Source organism: Spermophilus citellus, assembly GCF_964194105.1.
Source record: "Spermophilus citellus genome assembly, chromosome: X".
Lineage (NCBI taxonomy): Eukaryota > Metazoa > Chordata > Mammalia > Rodentia > Sciuridae > Spermophilus > Spermophilus citellus.
Window position 1 is genome coordinate 50,993,563 of NC_138190.1, and position 26,450 is coordinate 51,020,012.

The following is a 26,450-nucleotide window of genomic DNA, read 5'->3' on the forward strand; positions in this document are numbered from 1 at the left end:
AAGCTAGCACAAACCGTGTTGGATTTAGAGTTCCAAATACATGTATCAATATAGGAGAAAACAGAGTGAAATCTAAAAATTCAAACTGTTGCTGGATATGAACGCTTCAACATAGAAGAACGAAATTTGGGGAACCAAGTCGCCTTAGTGTAGTGATCATTACCTGAAAGTATCATCCAGTTTGGGTGAAAAAATATTGGCTGAGATTTCTGGGGATTCGTAATTTTTGGAAGCTTGGCAACCCCTTTCCATGAAAGTGTTTCTCGCCAGTCACTGCTTAGGGCTACATCAAGAGGAAACAAAACATAGAGATAGAACATGGAACTACTTTACTGTGTCAAGTTTCAAGAAGCTGACACAAACCGTGTTGGATTCAGAGTTCCAAATACATGTATCAATATAGGAGAAAACAGAGTGAAACCTAAAAATTCAAACTGTTACTGGAAATGAACGTTTCAACATAGAAGAACGAAATTTGGGGAACCAAGTCGCCTTCGTGTACTCATCATTACCTGAAAGTATCATCCAGTTTGGGAGAAAAAATATTCCCTGAAATTTCTGGAGATTCGTAATTTTTGGAAGCTTGGCAACCCCTTTCCATGAAACTGTTTCTCGCCAGTCACTGCTTAGGGCTACATCAAGAGGAAACAAAACATAGAGATAGAACGTGAAACTACTTTACTGTGTCAAGTTTCAAGAAGCTAGCACAAACCGTGTTGGATTCAGAGTTCCAAATACATGTATCAATATAGGAGAAAACAGAGTGAAACCTAAAAATTCAAACTGTTACTGGAAATGATCGCTTCAACATAGAAGAACGAAATTTGGGGAACCAAGTCGCCTTAGTGTACTGATCATTACCTGAAAGTATCATCCAGTTTGGGTGAAAATATATTGGCTGAGATTTCTTGAGATTCGTAATTTTTGGAAGCTTGGCAACCCCTTTCCATGAAAGCGTTTCTCGCCAGTCACTGCTTATGGCTCCATCAAGAGGAAACAAAACAAAGAGATAGAACCTCAAACTACTTTACTGTGTCAAGTTTCAAGAAGCTAGCACAAACCGTGTTGGATTTAGAGTTCCAAATACATGTATCAATATAGGAGAAAACAGAGTGAAACCTAAAAATTCAAACTGTTACTGGAAATGAACGCTTCAACATAGAAGAACGAAATTTGGGGAACCAAGTCGCCTTAGTGTACTGATCATTACTTGAAAGTATCATCCAGTTTGGGTGAAAAAATATTTGCTGAGATTTCTGGAGATTCGTAATTTTTGGAAGCTTGGCAACCCCTTTCCATGAAACTGTTTCTCGCCAGTCACTGCTTAGGGCTACATCAAGAGGAAACAAAACATAGAGATAGAACGTGGAACTACTTTACTGTGTCAAGTTTCAAGAAGCTAGCACAAACCGGGTTGGATTTAGAGTTCCAAATACATGTATCAATATAGGAGAAAACAGAGTGAAATCTAAAAATTCAAACTGTTACTGGATATGAACGCTTCAACATAGAAAAACGAAATTTGGGGAACCAAGTCGCCTTAGTGTACTGATCATTACCTGAAAGTATCATCCAGTTTGGGTGAAAAAATATTGGCTGAGATTTCTGGGGATTCGTAATTTTTGGAAGCTTGGCATCCCCTTTCCATGAAAGTGTTTCTCGCAAGTCACTGCTTAGTGCTACATCAAGAGGAAAAAAAACATAGAGATAGAACGTGAAACTAGTTTACTGTGTCAAGTTTCAAGAAGCTAGCACAAACCGTGTTGGATTCAGAGTTCCAAATATATGTATCAATATAGGAGAAAACAGAGTGAAACCTAAAAATTCAAACTGTTACTGGAAATGAACGCTTCAACATAGAAGAACGAAATTTGGGGAACCAAGTCGCCTTAGTGTACTGATCATTACTTGAAAGAATCATCCAGTTTGGGTGAAAAAATATTTGCTGAGATTTCTGGAGATTCGTAATTTTTTGAAGCTTGGCAACCCCTTTCCATGAAAGTGTTTCTCGCCAGTCACTGCTTAGGGCTACATCAAGAGGAAACAAAACATATAGATAGAACGTGGAACTAGTTTACTGTGTCAAGTTTCAAGAAGCTAGCACAAACCGTGTTGGATTTAGAGTTCCAAATACATGTATCAATATAGGAGAAAACAGAGTGAAACCTAAAAATTCAAACTGTTACTGGAAATGAACGCTTCAACATAGAAGAACGAAATTTGGGGAACCAAGTCGCCTTAGTGTACTGATCATTACCTGAAAGTATCATCCAGTTTGGGTGAAAAAATATTGGCTGAGATTTCTGGAGATACGTAATTTTTGGAAGCTTGGCAACCCCTTTCCATGAAAGCCTTTCTCGCCAGTCACTGCTTAGGGCTACATCAAGAGGAAACAAAACATAGAGATAGAACGTGAAACTAGTTTACTGTGTCAAGTTTCAAGAAGCTAGCACAAACCGTGTTGGATTCAGAGTTCCAAATATATGTATCAATATAGGAGAAAACAGAGTGAAACCTAAAAATTCAAACTGTTACTGGAAATTAACGCTTCAGCATAGAAGAACGAAATTTGGGGAATCAAGTCGCCTTAGTGTACTGATCATTACCTGAAAGTATCATCCAGTTTGGGTGAAAAAATATTTGCTGAGATTTCTTGAGTTTCGTAATTTTTGGAAGCTTGGCAATCCCTTTCCATGAAAGTGTTTCTCGCAAGTCACTGCTTAGGGCTACATCAAGAGGAAACAAAACATAGAGATAGAACGTGGAACTACTTTACTGTGTCAAGTTTCAAGAAGCTAGCCAAAACCGTGTTGGATTCAGTGTTCCAAATACATCTATCAATATAGGAGAAAACAGAGTGAAACCTAAAACTTCAAACTGTTACTGGAAATGAACGCTTCAACATAGAAGAACGAAATTTGGGGAACCAAGTCGCCTTAGTGTACTGATCATTACCTGAAAGTATCATCCAGTTTGGGTGAAAAAATATTTGCTGAGATTTCTGGAGATTCGTAATTTTTGGAAGCTTGGCAACCCCTTTCCATGAAAGTGTTTCTCGCCAGTCACTGCTTAGGGCTACATCAAGAGGAAACAAAACATAGAGATAGAACCTGAAACTACTTTACTGTGTCAAGTTTCAAGAAACTAGCACAAACCGTGTTGTGTTTAGAGTTACAAATACATGTATCAATATAAGAGAAAACAGAGTGAAACCTAAAAATTCAAACTGTTACTGGAAATGAACGCTTCAGCATAGAAGAACGAAATTTGGGGAACCAAGTCGCGTTAGTGTACTGATCATTACCTGAAAGAATCATCCACTTTGGGTGAAAAAATATTTGCTGAGATTTCTGGAGTTTCGTAATTTTTGGAAGCTTGGCAACCCCTTTCCATGAAAGTGTTTCTCGCCAGTCACTGCTTAGGGCTACATCAAGAGGAAACAAAACATAGAGATAGAACCTGAAACTACTTTACTGTGTCAAGTTTCAAGAAGCTAGCACAAACCGTGTTGGATTCAGAATTCCAAATACATGTATCAATATAGGAGAAAACAGAGTGAAACCTAAAAATTCAAACTGTTACTGGAAATGAACGCTTCAACATAGAAGAACGAAATTTGGGGAACCAAGTCACCTTAGTGTACTGATCATTACCTGAAAGTATCATCCAGTTTGGGTGAAAAAACATTGGCTGAGATTTCTGGAGATTCGTAATTTTTTGAAGCTTGGCAACCCCTTTCCATGAAAGTGTTTCTCGCCAGTCACTGCTTAGGGCTACATCAAGAGGAAACAAAACATATAGATAGAACGTGGAACTACTTTACTGTGTCAAGTTTCAAGAAGCTAGCACAAACCGTGTTGGATTTAGAGTTCCAAATACATGTATCAATATAGGAGAAAACAGAGTGAAACCTAAAAATTCAAACTGTTACTGGAAATGAACGCTTCAACATAGAAGAACGAAATTTGGGGAACCAAGTCGCCTTAGTGTACTGATCATTACCTGAAAGTATCATCCAGTTTGGGTGAAAAAATATTGGCTGAGATTTCTGGAGATTCGTAATTTTTGGAAGCTTGGCAACCCCTTTCCATGAAAGACTTTCTCGCCAGTCACTGCTTAGGGCTACATCAAGAGGAAACAAAACATAGAGATAGAACGTGAAACTAGTTTACTGTGTCAAGTTTCAAGAAGCTAGCACAAACCGTGTTGGATTCAGAGTTCCAAATACATGTATCAATATAGGAGAAAACAGAGTGAAACCTAAAAATTCAAACTGTTACTGGAAATGAACGCTTCAACATAGAAGAACGAAATTTGGGGAACCAAGTCGCCTTAGTGTACTGATCATTACCTGAAAGTATCATCCAGTTTGGGTGAAAAAATATTTGCTGAGATTTCTGGAGATTCGTAATTTTTGGAAGCTTGGCAACCCCTTTCCATGAAAGTGTTTCTCGCCAGTCACTGCTTAGGGCTACATCAAGAAGAAACAAAACATAAAGATAGAACCTGAAACTACTTTACTGTGTCAAGTTTCAAGAAACTAGCACAAACCGTGTTGTGTTTAGAGTTACAAATACATGTATCAATATAAGAGAAAACAGAGTGAAACCTAAAAATTCAAACTGTTACTGGAAATGAACGCTTCAGCATAGAAGAACGAAATTTGGGGAACCAAGTCGCGTTAGTGTACTGATCATTACCTGAAAGTATCATCCACTTTGGGTTAAAAAATATTTGCTGAGATTTCTGGAGTTTCGTAATTTTTGGAAGCTTGGCAACCCCTTTCCATGAAAGTGTTTCTCGCCAGTCACTGCTTAGGGCTACATCAAGAGGAAACAAAACATAGAGATAGAACGTGAAACTACTTTACTGTGTCAAGTTTCAAGAAGCTAGCACAAACCGTGTTGTATTCAGAGTTCCAAATACATGTATCAATATAGGAGAAAACAGAGTGAAACCTAAAAATTCAAACTGTTACTGGAAATGAACGCTTCAACATAGAAGAACGAAATTTGGGGAACCAAGTCGCCTTAGTGTACTGATCATTACCTGAAAGTATCATCCAGTTTGGTTGAAAAAATATTTGCTGAGATTTCTGGAGTTTCGTAATTTTTGGAAGCTTGGCAATCCCTTTCCATGAAAGTGTTTCTCGCCAGTCACTGCTTAGGGCTACATCAAGAAGAAACAAAACATAGAGATAGAACCTGAAACTACTTTACTGTGTCAAGTTTCAAGAAACTAGCACAAACCGTGTTGTGTTTAGAGTTACAAATACATGTATCAATATAAGAGAAAACAGAGTGAAACCTAAAAATTCAAACTGTTACTGGAAATGAACGCTTCAGCATAGAAGAACGAAATTTGGGGAATCAAATCGCCTTAGTGTACTGATCATTACCTGAAAGTATCATCCAGTTTGGGTGAAAAAATATTTGCTGAGATTTCTGGAGTTTCGTAATTTTTGGAAGCTTGGCAATCCCTTTCCATGAAAGTGTTTCTCGCAAGTCACTGCTTAGGGCTACATCAAGAGGAAACAAAACATAGAGATAGAACGTGAAACTAATTTACTGTGTCAAGTTTCAAGAAGCTAGCACAAACCGTGTTGGATTTAGAGTTCCAAATACATCTATCATTATAGGAGAAAACAGAGTGAAACCTAAAAATTCAAACTGTTTCTGGAAATGAACGCTTCAACATAGAAGAACGAAATTTGGGGAACCAAGTCGCCTTCGTGTACTGATCATTACCTGAAAGTATCATCCAGTTTGGGTGAAAAAATATTGGCTGAGATTTCTGGAGATTCGTAATTTTTGGAAGCTTGGCAACCCCTTTCCATGAAAGTGTTTCTCGCCAGTCACTGCTTAGGGCTACATCAAGAGGAAACAAAACATAGAGATAGAACGTGGAACTACTTTACTGTGTCAAGTTTCAAGAAGCTGACACAAACCGTGTTGGATTCAGAGTTCCAAATACATGTATCAATATAGGAGAAAACAGAGTGAAACCTAAAAATTCAAACTGTTACTGGAAATGAACGTTTCAACATAGAAGAACGAAATTTGGGGAACCAAGTCGCCTTCGTGTACTCATCATTACCTGAAAGTATCATCCAGTTTGGGAGAAAAAATATTCCCTGAAATTTCTGGAGATTCGTAATTTTTGGAAGCTTGGCAACCCCTTTCCATGAAACTGTTTCTCGCCAGTCACTGCTTAGGGCTACATCAAGAGGAAACAAAACATAGAGATAGAACGTGAAACTACTTTACTGTGTCAAGTTTCAAGAAGCTAGCACAAACCGTGTTGGATTCAGAGTTCCAAATACATGTATCAATATAGGAGAAAACAGAGTGAAACCTAAAAATTCAAACTGTTACTGGAAATGATCGCTTCAACATAGAAGAACGAAATTTGGGGAACCAAGTCGCCTTAGTGTACTGATCATTACCTGAAAGTATCATCCAGTTTGGGTGAAAATATATTGGCTGAGATTTCTTGAGATTCGTAATTTTTGGAAGCTTGGCAACCCCTTTCCATGAAAGCGTTTCTCGCCAGTCACTGCTTATGGCTCCATCAAGAGGAAACAAAACAAAGAGATAGAACCTCAAACTACTTTACTGTGTCAAGTTTCAAGAAGCTAGCACAAACCGTGTTGGATTTAGAGTTCCAAATACATGTATCAATATAGGAGAAAACAGAGTGAAACCTAAAAATTCAAACTGTTACTGGAAATGAACGCTTCAACATAGAAGAACGAAATTTGGGGAACCAAGTCGCCTTAGTGTACTGATCATTACTTGAAAGTATCATCCAGTTTGGGTGAAAAAATATTTGCTGAGATTTCTGGAGATTCGTAATTTTTGGAAGCTTGGCAACCCCTTTCCATGAAACTGTTTCTCGCCAGTCACTGCTTAGGGCTACATCAAGAGGAAACAAAACATAGAGATAGAACGTGGAACTACTTTACTGTGTCAAGTTTCAAGAAGCTAGCACAAACCGGGTTGGATTTAGAGTTCCAAATACATGTATCAATATAGGAGAAAACAGAGTGAAATCTAAAAATTCAAACTGTTACTGGATATGAACGCTTCAACATAGAAAAACGAAATTTGGGGAACCAAGTCGCCTTAGTGTACTGATCATTACCTGAAAGTATCATCCAGTTTGGGTGAAAAAATATTGGCTGAGATTTCTGGGGATTCGTAATTTTTGGAAGCTTGGCATCCCCTTTCCATGAAAGTGTTTCTCGCAAGTCACTGCTTAGTGCTACATCAAGAGGAAAAAAAACATAGAGATAGAACGTGAAACTAGTTTACTGTGTCAAGTTTCAAGAAGCTAGCACAAACCGTGTTGGATTCAGAGTTCCAAATATATGTATCAATATAGGAGAAAACAGAGTGAAACCTAAAAATTCAAACTGTTACTGGAAATGAACGCTTCAACATAGAAGAACGAAATTTGGGGAACCAAGTCGCCTTAGTGTACTGATCATTACTTGAAAGAATCATCCAGTTTGGGTGAAAAAATATTTGCTGAGATTTCTGGAGATTCGTAATTTTTTGAAGCTTGGCAACCCCTTTCCATGAAAGTGTTTCTCGCCAGTCACTGCTTAGGGCTACATCAAGAGGAAACAAAACATATAGATAGAACGTGGAACTAGTTTACTGTGTCAAGTTTCAAGAAGCTAGCACAAACCGTGTTGGATTTAGAGTTCCAAATACATGTATCAATATAGGAGAAAACAGAGTGAAACCTAAAAATTCAAACTGTTACTGGAAATGAACGCTTCAACATAGAAGAACGAAATTTGGGGAACCAAGTCGCCTTAGTGTACTGATCATTACCTGAAAGTATCATCCAGTTTGGGTGAAAAAATATTGGCTGAGATTTCTGGAGATACGTAATTTTTGGAAGCTTGGCAACCCCTTTCCATGAAAGCCTTTCTCGCCAGTCACTGCTTAGGGCTACATCAAGAGGAAACAAAACATAGAGATAGAACGTGAAACTAGTTTACTGTGTCAAGTTTCAAGAAGCTAGCACAAACCGTGTTGGATTCAGAGTTCCAAATATATGTATCAATATAGGAGAAAACAGAGTGAAACCTAAAAATTCAAACTGTTACTGGAAATTAACGCTTCAGCATAGAAGAACGAAATTTGGGGAATCAAGTCGCCTTAGTGTACTGATCATTACCTGAAAGTATCATCCAGTTTGGGTGAAAAAATATTTGCTGAGATTTCTTGAGTTTCGTAATTTTTGGAAGCTTGGCAATCCCTTTCCATGAAAGTGTTTCTCGCAAGTCACTGCTTAGGGCTACATCAAGAGGAAACAAAACATAGAGATAGAACGTGGAACTACTTTACTGTGTCAAGTTTCAAGAAGCTAGCCAAAACCGTGTTGGATTCAGTGTTCCAAATACATCTATCAATATAGGAGAAAACAGAGTGAAACCTAAAACTTCAAACTGTTACTGGAAATGAACGCTTCAACATAGAAGAACGAAATTTGGGGAACCAAGTCGCCTTAGTGTACTGATCATTACCTGAAAGTATCATCCAGTTTGGGTGAAAAAATATTTGCTGAGATTTCTGGAGATTCGTAATTTTTGGAAGCTTGGCAACCCCTTTCCATGAAAGTGTTTCTCGCCAGTCACTGCTTAGGGCTACATCAAGAGGAAACAAAACATAGAGATAGAACCTGAAACTACTTTACTGTGTCAAGTTTCAAGAAACTAGCACAAACCGTGTTGTGTTTAGAGTTACAAATACATGTATCAATATAAGAGAAAACAGAGTGAAACCTAAAAATTCAAACTGTTACTGGAAATGAACGCTTCAGCATAGAAGAACGAAATTTGGGGAACCAAGTCGCGTTAGTGTACTGATCATTACCTGAAAGAATCATCCACTTTGGGTGAAAAAATATTTGCTGAGATTTCTGGAGTTTCGTAATTTTTGGAAGCTTGGCAACCCCTTTCCATGAAAGTGTTTCTCGCCAGTCACTGCTTAGGGCTACATCAAGAGGAAACAAAACATAGAGATAGAACCTGAAACTACTTTACTGTGTCAAGTTTCAAGAAGCTAGCACAAACCGTGTTGGATTCAGAATTCCAAATACATGTATCAATATAGGAGAAAACAGAGTGAAACCTAAAAATTCAAACTGTTACTGGAAATGAACGCTTCAACATAGAAGAACGAAATTTGGGGAACCAAGTCACCTTAGTGTACTGATCATTACCTGAAAGTATCATCCAGTTTGGGTGAAAAAACATTGGCTGAGATTTCTGGAGATTCGTAATTTTTTGAAGCTTGGCAACCCCTTTCCATGAAAGTGTTTCTCGCCAGTCACTGCTTAGGGCTACATCAAGAGGAAACAAAACATATAGATAGAACGTGGAACTACTTTACTGTGTCAAGTTTCAAGAAGCTAGCACAAACCGTGTTGGATTTAGAGTTCCAAATACATGTATCAATATAGGAGAAAACAGAGTGAAACCTAAAAATTCAAACTGTTACTGGAAATGAACGCTTCAACATAGAAGAACGAAATTTGGGGAACCAAGTCGCCTTAGTGTACTGATCATTACCTGAAAGTATCATCCAGTTTGGGTGAAAAAATATTGGCTGAGATTTCTGGAGATTCGTAATTTTTGGAAGCTTGGCAACCCCTTTCCATGAAAGACTTTCTCGCCAGTCACTGCTTAGGGCTACATCAAGAGGAAACAAAACATAGAGATAGAACGTGAAACTAGTTTACTGTGTCAAGTTTCAAGAAGCTAGCACAAACCGTGTTGGATTCAGAGTTCCAAATACATGTATCAATATAGGAGAAAACAGAGTGAAACCTAAAAATTCAAACTGTTACTGGAAATGAACGCTTCAACATAGAAGAACGAAATTTGGGGAACCAAGTCGCCTTAGTGTACTGATCATTACCTGAAAGTATCATCCAGTTTGGGTGAAAAAATATTTGCTGAGATTTCTGGAGATTCGTAATTTTTGGAAGCTTGGCAACCCCTTTCCATGAAAGTGTTTCTCGCCAGTCACTGCTTAGGGCTACATCAAGAAGAAACAAAACATAAAGATAGAACCTGAAACTACTTTACTGTGTCAAGTTTCAAGAAACTAGCACAAACCGTGTTGTGTTTAGAGTTACAAATACATGTATCAATATAAGAGAAAACAGAGTGAAACCTAAAAATTCAAACTGTTACTGGAAATGAACGCTTCAGCATAGAAGAACGAAATTTGGGGAACCAAGTCGCGTTAGTGTACTGATCATTACCTGAAAGTATCATCCACTTTGGGTTAAAAAATATTTGCTGAGATTTCTGGAGTTTCGTAATTTTTGGAAGCTTGGCAACCCCTTTCCATGAAAGTGTTTCTCGCCAGTCACTGCTTAGGGCTACATCAAGAGGAAACAAAACATAGAGATAGAACGTGAAACTACTTTACTGTGTCAAGTTTCAAGAAGCTAGCACAAACCGTGTTGTATTCAGAGTTCCAAATACATGTATCAATATAGGAGAAAACAGAGTGAAACCTAAAAATTCAAACTGTTACTGGAAATGAACGCTTCAACATAGAAGAACGAAATTTGGGGAACCAAGTCGCCTTAGTGTACTGATCATTACCTGAAAGTATCATCCAGTTTGGTTGAAAAAATATTTGCTGAGATTTCTGGAGTTTCGTAATTTTTGGAAGCTTGGCAATCCCTTTCCATGAAAGTGTTTCTCGCCAGTCACTGCTTAGGGCTACATCAAGAAGAAACAAAACATAGAGATAGAACCTGAAACTACTTTACTGTGTCAAGTTTCAAGAAACTAGCACAAACCGTGTTGTGTTTAGAGTTACAAATACATGTATCAATATAAGAGAAAACAGAGTGAAACCTAAAAATTCAAACTGTTACTGGAAATGAACGCTTCAGCATAGAAGAACGAAATTTGGGGAATCAAATCGCCTTAGTGTACTGATCATTACCTGAAAGTATCATCCAGTTTGGGTGAAAAAATATTTGCTGAGATTTCTGGAGTTTCGTAATTTTTGGAAGCTTGGCAATCCCTTTCCATGAAAGTGTTTCTCGCAAGTCACTGCTTAGGGCTACATCAAGAGGAAACAAAACATAGAGATAGAACGTGAAACTAATTTACTGTGTCAAGTTTCAAGAAGCTAGCACAAACCGTGTTGGATTTAGAGTTCCAAATACATCTATCATTATAGGAGAAAACAGAGTGAAACCTAAAAATTCAAACTGTTTCTGGAAATGAACGCTTCAACATAGAAGAACGAAATTTGGGGAACCAAGTCGCCTTCGTGTACTGATCATTACCTGAAAGTATCATCCAGTTTGGGTGAAAAAATATTGGCTGAGATTTCTGGAGATTCGTAATTTTTGGAAGCTTGGCAACCCCTTTCCATGAAAGTGTTTCTCGCCAGTCACTGCTTAGGGCTACATCAAGAGGAAACAAAACATAGAGATAGAACGTGGAACTACTTTACTGTGTCAAGTTTCAAGAAGCTAGCCCAAACCGTGTTGGATTCAGAGTTCCAAATACATCTATCAATATAGGAGAAAACAGAGTGAAACCTAAAAATTCAAACTGTTACTGGAAATGAACGCTTCAACATAGAAGAACGAAATTTGGGGAACCAAGTCACCTTCGTGTACTCATCATTACCTGAAAGTATCATCCAGTTTGGGTGAAAAAATATTGGCTGAGATTTCTGGAGATTCGTAATTTTTGGAAGCTTGGCAACCCCTTTCCATGAAACTGTTTCTCGCCAGTCACTGCTTAGGGCTACATCAAGAGGAAACAAAACATAGAGATACAACCTTAAACTACTTTACTGTGTCAAGTTTCAATGAGCTAGCACAAACGGTGTTGGATTTAGAGTTCCAAATACATCTATCAATATAGGAGAAAACAGAGTGATACCTAAAACTTCAAACTGTTACTGGAAATGAACGCTTCAACATAGAAGAACGAAATTTGGGGAACCAAGTCGCCTTAGTGTACTGATCATTACCTGAAAGTATCATCCAGTTTGGTTGAAAAAATATTTGCTGAGATTTCTGGAGTTTCGTAATTTTTGGAAGCTTGGCAATCCCTTTCCATGAAAGTGTTTCTCGCCAGTCACTGCTTAGGGCTACATCAAGAAGAAACAAAACATAGAGATAGAACCTGAAACTACTTTACTGTGTCAAGTTTCAAGAAACTAGCACAAACCGTGTTGTGTTTAGAGTTACAAATACATGTATCAATATAAGAGAAAACAGAGTGAAACCTAAAAATTCAAACTGTTACTGGAAATGAACGCTTCAGCATAGAAGAACGAAATTTGGGGAATCAAATCGCCTTAGTGTACTGATCATTACCTGAAAGTATCATCCAGTTTGGGTGAAAAAATATTTGCTGAGATTTCTGGAGTTTCGTAATTTTTGGAAGCTTGGCAATCCCTTTCCATGAAAGTGTTTCTCGCAAGTCACTGCTTAGGGCTACATCAAGAGGAAACAAAACATAGAGATAGAACGTGAAACTAATTTACTGTGTCAAGTTTCAAGAAGCTAGCACAAACCGTGTTGGATTTAGAGTTCCAAATACATCTATCATTATAGGAGAAAACAGAGTGAAACCTAAAAATTCAAACTGTTTCTGGAAATGAACGCTTCAACATAGAAGAACGAAATTTGGGGAACCAAGTCGCCTTCGTGTACTGATCATTACCTGAAAGTATCATCCAGTTTGGGTGAAAAAATATTGGCTGAGATTTCTGGAGATTCGTAATTTTTGGAAGCTTCGCAACCCCTTTCCATGAAAGTGTTTCTCGCCAGTCACTGCTTAGGGCTACATCAAGAGGAAACAAAACATAGAGATAGAACGTGGAACTACTTTACTGTGTCAAGTTTCAAGAAGCTAGCCCAAACCGTGTTGGATTCAGAGTTCCAAATACATCTATCAATATAGGAGAAAACAGAGTGAAACCTAAAAATTCAAACTGTTACTGGAAATGAACGCTTCAACATAGAAGAACGAAATTTGGGGAACCAAGTCACCTTCGTGTACTCATCATTACCTGAAAGTATCATCCAGTTTGGGTGAAAAAATATTGGCTGAGATTTCTGGAGATTCGTAATTTTTGGAAGCTTGGCAACCCCTTTCCATGAAACTGTTTCTCGCCAGTCACTGCTTAGGGCTACATCAAGAGGAAACAAAACATAGAGATACAACCTTAAACTACTTTACTGTGTCAAGTTTCAATGAGCTAGCACAAACGGTGTTGGATTTAGAGTTCCAAATACATCTATCAATATAGGAGAAAACAGAGTGATACCTAAAACTTCAAACTGTTACTGGAAATGAACGCTTCAACATAGAAGAACGAAATTTGGGGAACCAAGTCGCCTTAGTGTACTGATCATTACCTGAAAGTATCATCCAGTTTGGGTGAAAAAATATTTGCTGAGATTTCTGGAGATTTGTAATTTTTGGAAGCTTGGCAACCCCTTTCCATGAAAGTGTTTCTCGCCAGTCACTGCTTAGGGCTACATCAAGAAGAAACAAAACATAAAGATAGAACCTGAAACTACTTTACTGTGTCAAGTTTCAAGAAACTAGCACAAACCGTGTTGTGTTTAGAGTTACAAATACATGTATCAATATAAGAGAAAACAGAGTGAAACCTAAAAATTCAAACTGTTACTGGAAATGAACGCTTCAGCATAGAAGAACGAAATTTGGGGAACCAAGTCGCGTTAGTGTACTGATCATTACCTGAAAGTATCATCCACTTTGGGTGAAAAAATATTTGCTGAAATTTCTGGAGTTTCGTAATTTTTGGAAGCTTGGCAACCCCTTTCCATGAAAGTGTTTCTCGCCAGTCACTGCTTAGGGCTACATCAAGAGGAAACAAAACATAGAGATAGAACCTGAAACTACTTTACTGTGTCAAGTTTCAAGAAACTAGCACAAACCGTGTTGTATTCAGAGTTCCAAATACATGTATCAATATAGGAGAAAACAGAGTGAAACCTAAAAATTCAAACTGTTACTGGAAATGAACGCTTCAACATAGAAGAACGAAATTTGGGGAACCAAGTCGCCTTAGTGTACTGATCATTACCTGAAAGTATCATCCAGTTTGGGTGAAAAAACATTGGCTGAGATTTCTGGAGATTCGTAATTTTTTGAAGCTTGGCAACCCCTTTCCATGAAAGTGTTTCTCGCCAGTCACTGCTTAGGGCTACATCAAGAGGAAACAAAACATATAGATAGAACGTGGAACTACTTTACTGTGTCAAGTTTCAAGAAGCTAGCACAAACCGTGTTGGAATTAGAGTTCCAAATACATGTATCAATATAGGAGAAAACAGAGTGAAACCTAAAAATTCAAACTGTTACTGGAAATGAACGCTTCAACATAGAAGAACGAAATTTGGGGAACCAAGTCGCCTTAGTGTACTGATCATTACCTGAAAGTATCATCCAGTTTGGGTGAAAAAATATTGGCTGAGATTTCTGGAGATTCGTAATTTTTGGAAGCTTGGCAACCCCTTTCCATGAAAGCCTTTCTCGCCAGTCACTGCTTAGGGCTACATCAAGAGGAAACAAAACATAGAGATAGAACGTGAAACTAGTTTACTGTGTCAAGTTTCAAGAAGCTAGCACAAACCGTGTTGGATTCAGAGTTCCAAATATATGTATCAATATAGGAGAAAACAGAGTGAAACCTAAAAATTCAAACTGTTACTGGAAATTAACGCTTCAGCATAGAAGAACGAAATTTGGGGAATCAAGTCGCCTTAGTGTACTGATCATTACCTGAAAGTATCATCCAGTTTGGGTGAAAAAATATTTGCTGAGATTTCTGGAGTTTCGTAATTTTTGGAAGCTTGGCAATCCCTTTCCATGAAAGTGTTTCTCGCAAGTCACTGCTTAGGGCTACATCAAGAGGAAACAAAACATAGAGATAGAACGTGGAACTACTTTACTGTGTCAAGTTTCAAGAAGCTAGCCCAAACCGTGTTGGATTCAGAGTTCCAAATACATCTATCAATATAGGAGAAAACAGAGTGAAACCTAAAACTTCAAACTGTTACTGGAAATGAACGCTTCAACATAGAAGAACGAAATTTGGGGAACCAAGTCGCCTTAGTGTACTGATCATTACCTGAAAGTATCATCCAGTTTGGGTGAAAAAATATTTGCTGAGATTTCTGGAGATTCGTAATTATTGGAAGCTTGGCAACCCCTTTCCATGAAAGTGTTTCTCGCCAGTCACTGCTTAGGGCTACATCAAGAGGAAACAAAACATAGAGATAGAACCTGAAACTACTTTACTGTGTCAAGTTTCAAGAAACTAGCACAAACCGTGTTGTGTTTAGAGTTACAAATACACGTATCAATATAAGAGAAAACAGAGTGAAACCTAAAAATTCAAACTGTTACTGGAAATGAACGCTTCAGCATAGAAGAACGAAATTTGGGGAACCAAGTCGCGTTAGTGTACTGATCATTACCTGAAAGTATCATCCACTTTGGGTGAAAAAATATTTGCTGAGATTTCTGGAGTTTCGTAATTTTTGGAAGCTTGGCAACCCCTTTCCATGAAAGTGTTTCTCGCCAGTCACTGCTTAGGGCTACATCAAGAGGAAACAAAACATAGAGATAGAACCTGAAACTACTTTACTGTGTCAAGTTTCAAGAAGCTAGCACAAACCGTGTTGGATTCAGAGTTCCAAATACATGTATCAATATAGGAGAAAACAGAGTGAAACCTAAAAATTCAAACTGTTACTGGAAATGAACGCTTCAACATAGAAGAACGAAATTTGGGGAACCAAGTCGCCTTAGTGTACTGATCATTACCTGAAAGTATCATCCAGTTTGGGTGAAAAAACATTGGCTGAGATTTCTGGAGATTCGTAATTTTTTGAAGCTTGGCAACCCCTTTCCATGAAAGTGTTTCTCGCCAGTCACTGCTTAGGGCTACATCAAGAGGAAACAAAACGTATAGATAGAACGTGGAACTACTTTACTGTGTCAAGTTTCAAGAAGCTAGCACAAACCGTGTTGGATTTAGAGTTCCAAATACATGTATCAATATAGGAGAAAACAGAGTGAAACCTAAAAATTCAAACTGTTACTGGAAATGAACGCTTCAACATAGAAGAACGAAATTTGGGGAACCAAGTCGCCTTAGTGTACTGATCATTACCTGAAAGTATCATCCAGTTTGGGTGAAAAAATATTGGCTGAGATTTCTGGAGATACGTAATTTTTGGAAGCTTGGCAACCCCTTTCCATGAAAGCCTTTCTCGCCAGTCACTGCTTAGGGCTACATCAAGAGGAAACAAAACATAGAGATAGAACGTGAAACTACTTTACTGTGTCAAGTTTCCAGAAGCTAGCACAAACCGTGTTGGATTCAGAGTTCCAAATATATGTATCAATATAGGAGAAAACAGTGTGCAACCTAAAAATTCAAACTGTTACTGGAAATGAACGCTTCAACATAGAAGAACGAAATTTGGGGAACCAAGTCGCCTTCGTGTACTGATCATTACCTGAAAGTATCACCCAGTTTGGGTGAAAAAATATTTGCTGAGATTTCTGGAGATTCGTAATTTTTGGAAGCTTGGCAACCCCTTTCCATGAAAGTGTTTCTCGCAAGTCACTGCTTAGGGCTACATCAAGAGGAAACAAAACATAGAGATAGAACGTGGAACTACTTTACTGTGTCAATTTTCAAGAAGCTAGCCCAAACCGTGTTGGATTCAGAGTTCCAAATACATCTATCAATATAGAGGAAAACAGAGTGAAACCTAAAACTTCAAACTGTTACTGGAAATGAACGCTTCAACATAGAAGAACGAAATTTGGGGAACCAAGTCGCCTTCGTGTACTGATCATTACCTGAAAGTATCATCCACTTTGGGTGAAAAAATATTTGCTGAGATTTCTGGAGATTCGTAATTTTTGGAAGCTTGGCAACCCCTTTCCATGAAAGTGTTTCTCGGCAGTCACTGCTTAGGGCTACATCAAGAGGAAACAAAACATAGAGATAGAACGTGAAACTAGTTTACTGTGTCAAGTTTCAAGAAGCTAGCACAAACCGTGTTGGATTCAGAGTTCCAAATATATGTATCAATATAGGAGAAAACAGAGTGAAACCTAAAAATTCAAACTGTTACTGGAAATGAACGCTTCAGCATAGAAGAACGAAATTTGGGGAACCAAGTCGCCTTAGTGTACTGATCATTACCTGAAAGTATCATCCAGTTTGGGTGAAAAAATATTTGCAGAGATTTCTGGAGTTTCGTAATTTTTGGAAGCTTGGCAATCCCTTTCCATGAAAGTGTTTCTCGCAAGTCACTGCTTAGGGCTACATCAAGAGGAAACAAAACATAGAGATAGAACGTGAAACTAATTTACTGTGTCAAGTTTCAAGAAGCTAGCACAAACCGTGTTGTATTTAGAGTTCCAAATACATCTATCATTATAGGAGAAAACAGAGTGAAACCTAAAAATTCAAACTGTTTCTGGAAATGAACGCTTCAACATAGAAGAACGAAATTTGGGGAACCAAGTCGCCTTCGTGTACTGATCATTACCTGAAAGTATCATCCAGTTTGGGTGAAAAAATATTGGCTGAGATTTCTGGAGATTCGTAATTTTTGGAAGCTTGGCAACCCCTTTCCATGAAAGTGTTTCTCGCCAGTCACTGCTTAGGGCTACATCAAGAGGAAACAAAACATAGAGATAGAACGTGGAACTACTTTACTGTGTCAAGTTTCAAGAAGCTAGCCCAAACCGTGTTGGATACAGAGTTCCAAATACATCTATCAATATAGGAGAAAACAGAGTGAAACCTAAAAATTCAAACTGTTACTGGAAATGAACGCTTCAACATAGAAGAACGAAATTTGGGGAACCAAGTCGCCTTAGTGTACTGATCATTACCTGAAAGTATCATCCAGTTTGGGTGAAAAAATATTTGCTGAGATTTCTGGAGATTCGTAATTTTTGGAAGCTTGGCAACCCCTTTCCATGAAAGTGTTTCTCGCCAGTCACTGCTTAGGGCTACATCAAGAGGAAACAAAACATAGAGATAGAACCTGAAACTACTTTACTGTGTCAAGTTTCAAGAAACTAGCACAAACCGTGTTGTGTTTAGAGTTACAAATACATGTATCAATATAGGAGAAAACAGAGTGAAACCTAAAAATTCAAACTGTTACTGGAAATGAACGCTTCAGCATAGAAGAACGAAATTTGGGAAACCAAGTCGCGTTAGTGTACTGATCATTACCTGAAAGTATCATCCACTTTGGGTGAAAAAATATTTGCTGAGATTTCTGGAGTTTCGTAATTTTTGGAACCTTGGCAACCCCTTTGCATGAAAGTGTTTCTCGCCAGTCACTGATTAGGGCTACATCAAGAGGAAACAAAACATAGAGATAGAACGTGAAACTACTTTACTGTGTCAAGTTTCAAGAAGCTAGCACAAACCGTGTTGGATTTAGAGTTCCAAATACATGTATCAATATAGGAGAAAACAGAGTGAAACCTAGAAATTCAAACTGTTACTGGAAATGAACGCTTCAACATAGAAGAACGAAATTTGGGGAACCAAGTCGCCTTCGTGTACTGATCATTACCTGAAAGTATCATCCAGTTTGGGTGAAAAAATATTGGCTGAGATTTCTGGAGATTCGTAATATTTGGAAGCTTGTCAACCCCTTTCCATGAAAGTGTTTCTCGGCAGTCACTGCTTAGGGCTACATGAAGAGGAAACAAAACATAGAGATAGAACGTGAAACTACTTTACTGTGTCAAGTTTCAAGAAGCTAGCACAAACCGTGTTGGATTTAGAGTTCCAAATACATCTATCATTATAGGAGAAAACAGAGTGAAACCTAAAAATTCAAACTGTTTCTGGAAATGAACGCTTCAACATAGAAGAACGAAATTTGGGGAACCAAGTCGCCTTCGTGTACTCATCATTACCTGAAAGTATCATCCAGTTTGGGTGAAAAAATATTGGCTGAGATTTCTGGAGATTCGTAATTTTGGAAGCTTGGCAACCCCTTTCCATGAAAGTGTTTCTCGCCAGTCACTGCTTAGGGCTACATCAAGAGGAAACAAAACATAGAGATAGAACCTGAAACTACCTTACTGTGTCAAGTTTCAAGAAACTAGCACAAACCGTGTTGTGTTTAGAGTTCCAAATACATGTATCAATATAGGAGAAAACAGAGTGAAACCTAAAAATTCAAACTGTTACTGGAAATGAACGCTTCAGCATAGAAGAACGAAATTTGGGGAACCAAGTCGCCTTAGTGTAGTGATCATTACGTGAAAGTATCATCCAGTTTGGGTGAAAAAATATTGGCTGAGATTTCTGGAGATTCGTAATTTTTGGAAGCTTGGCAACCCCTTTCCATGAAAGTGTTTCTCGCCAGTCACTGCTTAGTGCTACATCAAGAGGAAACAAAACATAGAGATAGAACGTGAAACTACTTTACTGTGTGAAGTTTCAAGAAGCTAGCACAAACCGTGTAGGTTTCAGAGTTCCAAATATATGTATCAAAATAGGAAAAAACAGAGTGAAACCTAAAAATTCAAACTCTTACTGGAAATGAACGCTTCAACATAGAAGAACGAAATTTGGGGAACCAAGTCGCCTTAGTGTAGTGATCATTACCTGAAAGTATCATCCAGTTTGGGTGAAAAAATATTGGCTGAGATTTCTGGAGATTCGTAATTTTTGGAAGCTTGGCAACCCCTTTCCATGAAAGCCTTTCTCGCCAGTCACTGCTTAGGGCTACATCAAGAGGAAACAAAAGATAGAGATAGAACGTGAAACTACTTTACTGTGCCAAGTTTCAAGAAGCTAGCACAAACCGTGTTGGATTTATAGTACCAAATACATGTATCAGTATAGGAGAAAACAGAGTGAAACCTAAAAATTCAAACTGTTACTGGAAATGAACGCTTCAACATAGAAGAACGAAATTTGGGGAACCAAGTCGCAATAGTGTACTGATCATTACCTGAAAGTATCATCCAGTTTGTGTGAAAAAATATTGGCTGAGATTTCTGGAGATTCGTAATTTTTGGAAGCTTGGCAACCCCCTTCCATGAAAGTGTTTCTCGCCAGTCACTGCTTAGAGCTACATCAAGAGGAAACAAAACATAGAGATAGAACGTGAAACTACTTTACTGTGTCAAGTTTCAAGAAGCTAGCACAAACCGTGTTGGATTTAGAGTTCCAATTACAGGTATCAATATAGGAGAAAAGAGAGTGAAACCTAAAAATTCAAACTGTTACTGGAAATGAACGTTTCAACATAGAAGAACGAAATTTGGGGAACCAAGTCGCCTTCGTGTACTCATCATTACCTGAAAGTATCATCCAGTTTGGGTGAAAAAATATTCCCTGAGATTTCTGGAGATTCGTAATTTTTGGAAGCTTGGCAACCCCTTTCCATGAAACTGTTTCTCGCCAGTCACTGCTTAGGGCTACATCAAGAGGAAACAAAACATAGAGATACAACCTTAAACTACTTTACTGTGTCAAGTTTCAAGAAGCTAGCACAAACCTTGTTGGATTTAGAGTTCCAAATACATGTATCAATATAGGAGAAAACAGAGTGAAACCTAAAAATTCAAACTGTTACTGGAAATGAACGCTTCAACATAGAAGAACAAAATTTGGGGAACCAAGTCGCCTTAGTGTACTGATCATTACCGGAAAGTATCATCAAGTTTGGGTGAAAAAATATTGGCTGACATTTCTGGAGATTCGTAATTTTTGGAAGCTTGGCAACCCCTTTCCATGAAAGTGTTTCTCGCCAGTCACAGCTTAGTGCTACATCAAGAGGAAACAAAACATAGAGATAGAACCTGAAACTACTTTACTGTGTCAAGTTTCAAGAAGCTAGCACAAACCGTGTTGGATTCAGAGTTCCAAATACATGTATCAATATAGGAGAAAACAGAGTGAAACCTAAAAATTCAAACTGTTACTGGAAATGAACGCTTCAACATAGAAGAACGAAATTTGGGGAACCAAGTCGCCTTAGTGTACTGATCATTACCTGAAAGTATCATCCAGTTTGGGTGAAAAAACATTGGCTGAGATTTCTGGAGATTCGTAATTTTTTGAAGCTTGGCAACCCCTTTCCATGAAAGTGTTTCTCGCCAGTCACTGCTTAGGGCTACATCAAGAGGAAACAAAACATAGAGATAGAACGTGGAACTACTTTACTGTGTCAAGTTTCAAGAAGCTAGCACAAACCGTGTTGGATTCAGAGTTCCAAATATATGTATCAATATAGGAGAAAACAGTGTGCAACCTAAAAATTCAAACTGTTACTGGAAATGAACGCTTCAACATAGAAGAACGAAATTTGGGGAACCAAGTCGCCTTCGTGTACTGATCATTACCTGAAAGTATCACCCAGTTTTGGTGAAAAAATATTTGCTGAGATTTCTGGAGATTCGTAATTTTTGGAAGCTTGGCAACCCCTTTCCATGAAAGTGTTTCTCGGCAGTCACTGCTTAGGGCTACATCAAGTGGAAACAAAACATAGAGATAGAACGTGAAACTAGTTTACTGTGTCAAGTTTCAAGAAGCTAGCACAAACCGTGTTGGATTCAGAGTTCCAAATATATGTATCAATATAGGAGAAAACAGAGTGAAACCTAAAAATTCAAACTGTTACTGGAAATTAACGCTTCAGCATAGAAGAACGAAATTTGGGGAATCAAGTCGCCTTAGTGTACTGATCATTACCTGAAAGTATCATCCAGTTTGGGTGAAAAAATATTTGCTGAGATTTCTGGAGTTTCGTAATTTTTGGAAGCTTGGCAATCCCTTTCCATGAAAGTGTTTTTCGCAAGTCACTGCTTAGGGCTACATCAAGAGGAAACAAAACATAGAGATAGAACGTGAAACTAATTTACTGTGTCAAGTTTCAAGAAGCTAGCACAAACCGTGTTGGATTTAGAGTTCCAAATACATCTATCATTATAGGAGAAAACAGAGTGAAACCTAAAAATTCAAACTGTTTCTGGAAATGAACGCTTCAACATAGAAGAACGAAATTTGGGGAACCAAGTCGCCTTCGTGTACTGATCATTACCTGAAAGTATCATCCAGTTTGGGTGAAAAAATATTGGCTGAGATTTCTGGAGATTCGTAATTTTTGGAAGCTTGGCAACCCCTTTCCATGAAAGTGTTTCTCGCCAGTCACTGCTTAGGGCTACATCAAGAGGAAACAAAACATAGAGATAGAACGTGAGACTACTTTACTGTGTCAAGTTTCAAGAAGCTAGCCCAAACCGTGTTGGATTCAGAGTTCCAAATACATCTATCAATATAGGAGAAAACAGAGTGAAACCTAAAAATTCAAACTGTTACTGGAAATGAACGCTTCAACATAGAAGAACGAAATTTGGGGAACTAAGTCGCCTTCGTGTACTCATCATTACCTGAAAGTATCATCCAGTTTGGGTGAAAAAATATTGGCTGAGATTTCTGGAGATTCGTAATTTTTGGAAGCTTGGCAACCCCTTTCCATGAAACTGTTTCTCGCCAGTCACTGCCTAGGGCTACATCAAGAGGAAACAAAACATAGAGATAGAACCTGAAACTACTTTACTGTGTCAAGTTTCAAGAAACTAGCACAAACCGTGTTGTGTTTAGAGTTACAAATACACGTATCAATATAAGAGAAAACAGAGTGAAACCTAAAAATTCAAACTGTTACTGGAAATGAACGCTTCAGCATAGAAGAACGAAATTTGGGAAACCAAGTCGCGTTAGTGTACTGATCATTACCTGAAAGTATCATCCACTTTGGGTGAAAAAATATTTGCTGAGATTTCTGGAGTTTCGTAATTTTTGGAAGCTTGGCAACCCTTTTCCATGAAAGTGTTTCTCGCCAGTCACTGCTTAGGGCTACATCAAGAGGAAACAAAACATAGAGATAGAACCTGAAACTACTTTACTGTGTCAAGTTTCAAGAAGCTAGCACAAACCGTGTTGGATTCAGAGTTCCAAATACATGTATCAATATAGGAGAAAACAGAGTGAAACCTAAAAATTCAAACTGTTACTGGAAATGAACGCTTCAACATAGAAGAACGAAATTTGGGGAACCAAGTCGCCTTAGTGTACTGATCATTACCTGAAAGTATCATCCAGTTTGGGTGAAAAAATATTTGCTGAGATTTCTGGAGATTCGTAATTTTTGGAAGCTTGGCAACCCCTTTCCATGAAAGTGTTTCTCGCCAGTCACTGCTTAGGGCTACATCAAGAGGAAACAAAACATAGAGATAGAACGTGAAACTACTTTACTGTGTCAAGTTTCAAGAAACTAGCACAAACCGTGTTGTGTTTAGAGTTACAAATACATGTATCAATATAGGAGAAAACAGAGTGAAACCTAAAAATTCAAACTGTTACTGGAAATGAACGCTTCAGCATAGAAGAACGAAATTTGGGAAACCAAGTCGCGTTAGTGTACTGATCATTACCTGAAAGTATCATCCACTTTGGGTGAAAAAATATTTGCTGAGATTTCTGGAGTTTCGTAATTTTTGGAACCTTGGCAACCCCTTTCCATGAAAGTGTTTCTCGCCAGTCACTGCTTAGGGCTACATCAAGAGGAAACAAAACATAGAGATAGAACGTGAAACTACTTTACTGTGTCAAGTTTCAAGAAGCTAGCACAAACCGTGTTGGATTTAGAGTTCCAAATACATGTATCAATATAGGAGAAAACAGAGTGAAACCTAGAAATTCAAACTGTTATTGGAAATGAACGCTTCAACATAGAAGAACGAAATTTGGGGAACCAAGTCGCCTTCGTGTACTGATCATTACCTGAAAGTATCATCCAGTTTGGGTGAAAAAATGTTGGCTGAGATTTCTGGAGATTCGTAATTTTTGGAAGCTTGTCAACCCCTTTCCATGAAAGTGTTTCTCGGCAGTCACTGCTTAGGGCTACATGAAGAGGAAACAAAACATAGAGATAGAACGTGAAACTACTTTACTGTGTCAAGTTTCAAGAAGCTAGCACAAACCGTGTTGGATTTAGAGTTCCAAATACATGTATCAATATAGGAGAAAACAGAGTGAAACCTAAAAATTCAAACTGTTACTGGAAATGAACGCTTCAACAGAGAAGAACGAAATTTGGGGAACCAAGTCGCCTTCGTGTACTCATCATTACCTGAAAGTATCATCCAGTTTGGGTGAAAAAATATTGGCTGAGATTTCTGGAGATTCGTAATTTTTGGAAGCTTGGCAACCCCATTCCATGAAAGTGTTTCTCGCCAGTCACTGCTTAGGGCTACATCAAGAGGAAACAAAACATAGAGATAGAACGTGGAACTACTTTACTGTGTCAAGTTTCAAGAAGCTATCCCAAACCGTGTTGGATTCAGAGTTCCAAATACATCTATCAATATAGGAGAAAACAGAGTGAAACCTAAAAATTCAAACTGTTACTGGAAATGAACGCTTCAACATAGAAGAACGAAATTTGGGGAACCAAGTCGCCTTCGTGTACTCATCATTACCTGAAAGTATCATTCAGTTTGGGTGAAAAAATATTGGCTGAGATTTCTGGAGATTCGTAATTTTTGGAAGCTTGGCAACCCCTTTCCATGAAACTGTTTCTCGCCATTCACTGCTTAGGGCTACATCAAGAGGAAACAAAACATAGAGATACAACCTTAAACTACTTTACTGTGTCAAGTTTCAAGAAGCTAGCACAAACCGTGTTGGATTTAGAGTTCCAAATACATGTATCAATATAGGAGAAAACAGAGTGAAACCTAAAAATTCAAACTGTTACTGGAAATGAACGCTTCAACATAGAAGAACGAAATTTGGGGAACCAAGTCGCCTTCGTGTACTGATCATTACCTGAAAGTATCATCCAGTTTGGGTGAAAAAATATTGGCTGAGATTTCTGGAGATTCGTAATTTTTGGAAGCTTGGCAACCCCTTTCCATGAAAGTGTTTCTCGCCAGTCACTGCTTAGGGCTACATCAAGAGGAAACAAAACATAGAGATAGAACGTGAAACTAGTTTACTGTGTCAAGTTTCAAGAAGCTAGCACAAACCGTGTTGGATTCAGAGTTCCAAATATATGTATCAATATAGGAGAAAACAGAGTGAAACCTAAAAATTCAAACTGTTACTGGAAATGAACGCTTCAGCATAGAAGAACGAAATTTGGGGAACCAAGTCGCCTTCGTGTACTCATCATTACCTGAAAGTATCATCCACTTTGGGTGAAAAAATATTTGCTGAGATTTCTGGAGATTCGTAATTATTGGAAGCTTGGCAACCCCTTTCCATGAAAGTGTTTCTCGCCAGTCACTGCTTAGGGCTACATCAAGAGGAAACAAAACATAGAGATAGAACCTGAAACTACTTTACTGTGTCAAGTTTCAAGAAACTAGCACAAACCGTGTTGTGTTTAGAGTTACAAATACATGTATCAATATAAGAGAAAACAGAGTGAAACCTGAAAATTCAAACTGTTACTGGAAATGAACGCTTCAGCATAGAAGAACGAAATTTGGGGAACCAAGTCGCGTTAGTGTACTGATCATTACCTGAGAGAATCATCCACTTTGGGTGAAAAAATATTTGCTGAGATTTCTGGAGTTTCGTAATTTTTGGAAGCTTGGCAACCCCTTTCCATGAAAGTGTTTCTCGCCAGTCACTGCTTAGGGCTACATCAAGAGGAAACAAAACATAGATATGGAACGTGAAACTACTTTACTGTGTCAAGTTTCAAGAAGCTAGCACAAACCGTGTTGGATTCAGAGTTCCAAATACATGTATCAATATAGGAGAAAACAGAGTGAAACCTAAAAATTCGAACTGTTACTGGAAATGAACGCTTCAACATAGAAGAACGAAATTTGGGGAACCAAGTCGCCTTAGTGTACTGATCATTACCTGAAAGTATCATCCAGTTTGGGTGAAAAAACATTGGCTGAGATTTCTGGAGATTCGTAATTTTTTGAAGCTTGGCAACCCCTTTCCATGAAAGTGTTTCTCGCCAGTCACTGCTTAGGGCTACATCAAGAGGAAACAAAACGTATAGATAGAACGTGGAACTACTTTACTGTGTCAAGTTTCAAGAAGCTAGCACAAACCGTGTTGGATTTAGAGTTCCAAATACATGTATCAATATAGGAGAAAACAGAGTGAAACCTAAAAATTCAATCTGTTACTGGAAATGAACGCTTCAACATAGAAGAACGAAATTTGGGGAACCAAGTCGCCTTAGTGTACTGATCATTACCTGAAAGTATCATCCAGTTTGGGTGAAAAAATATTGGCTGAGATTTCTGGAGATACGTAATTTTTGGAAGCTTGGCAACCCCTTTCCATGAAAGCCTTTCTCGCCAGTCACTG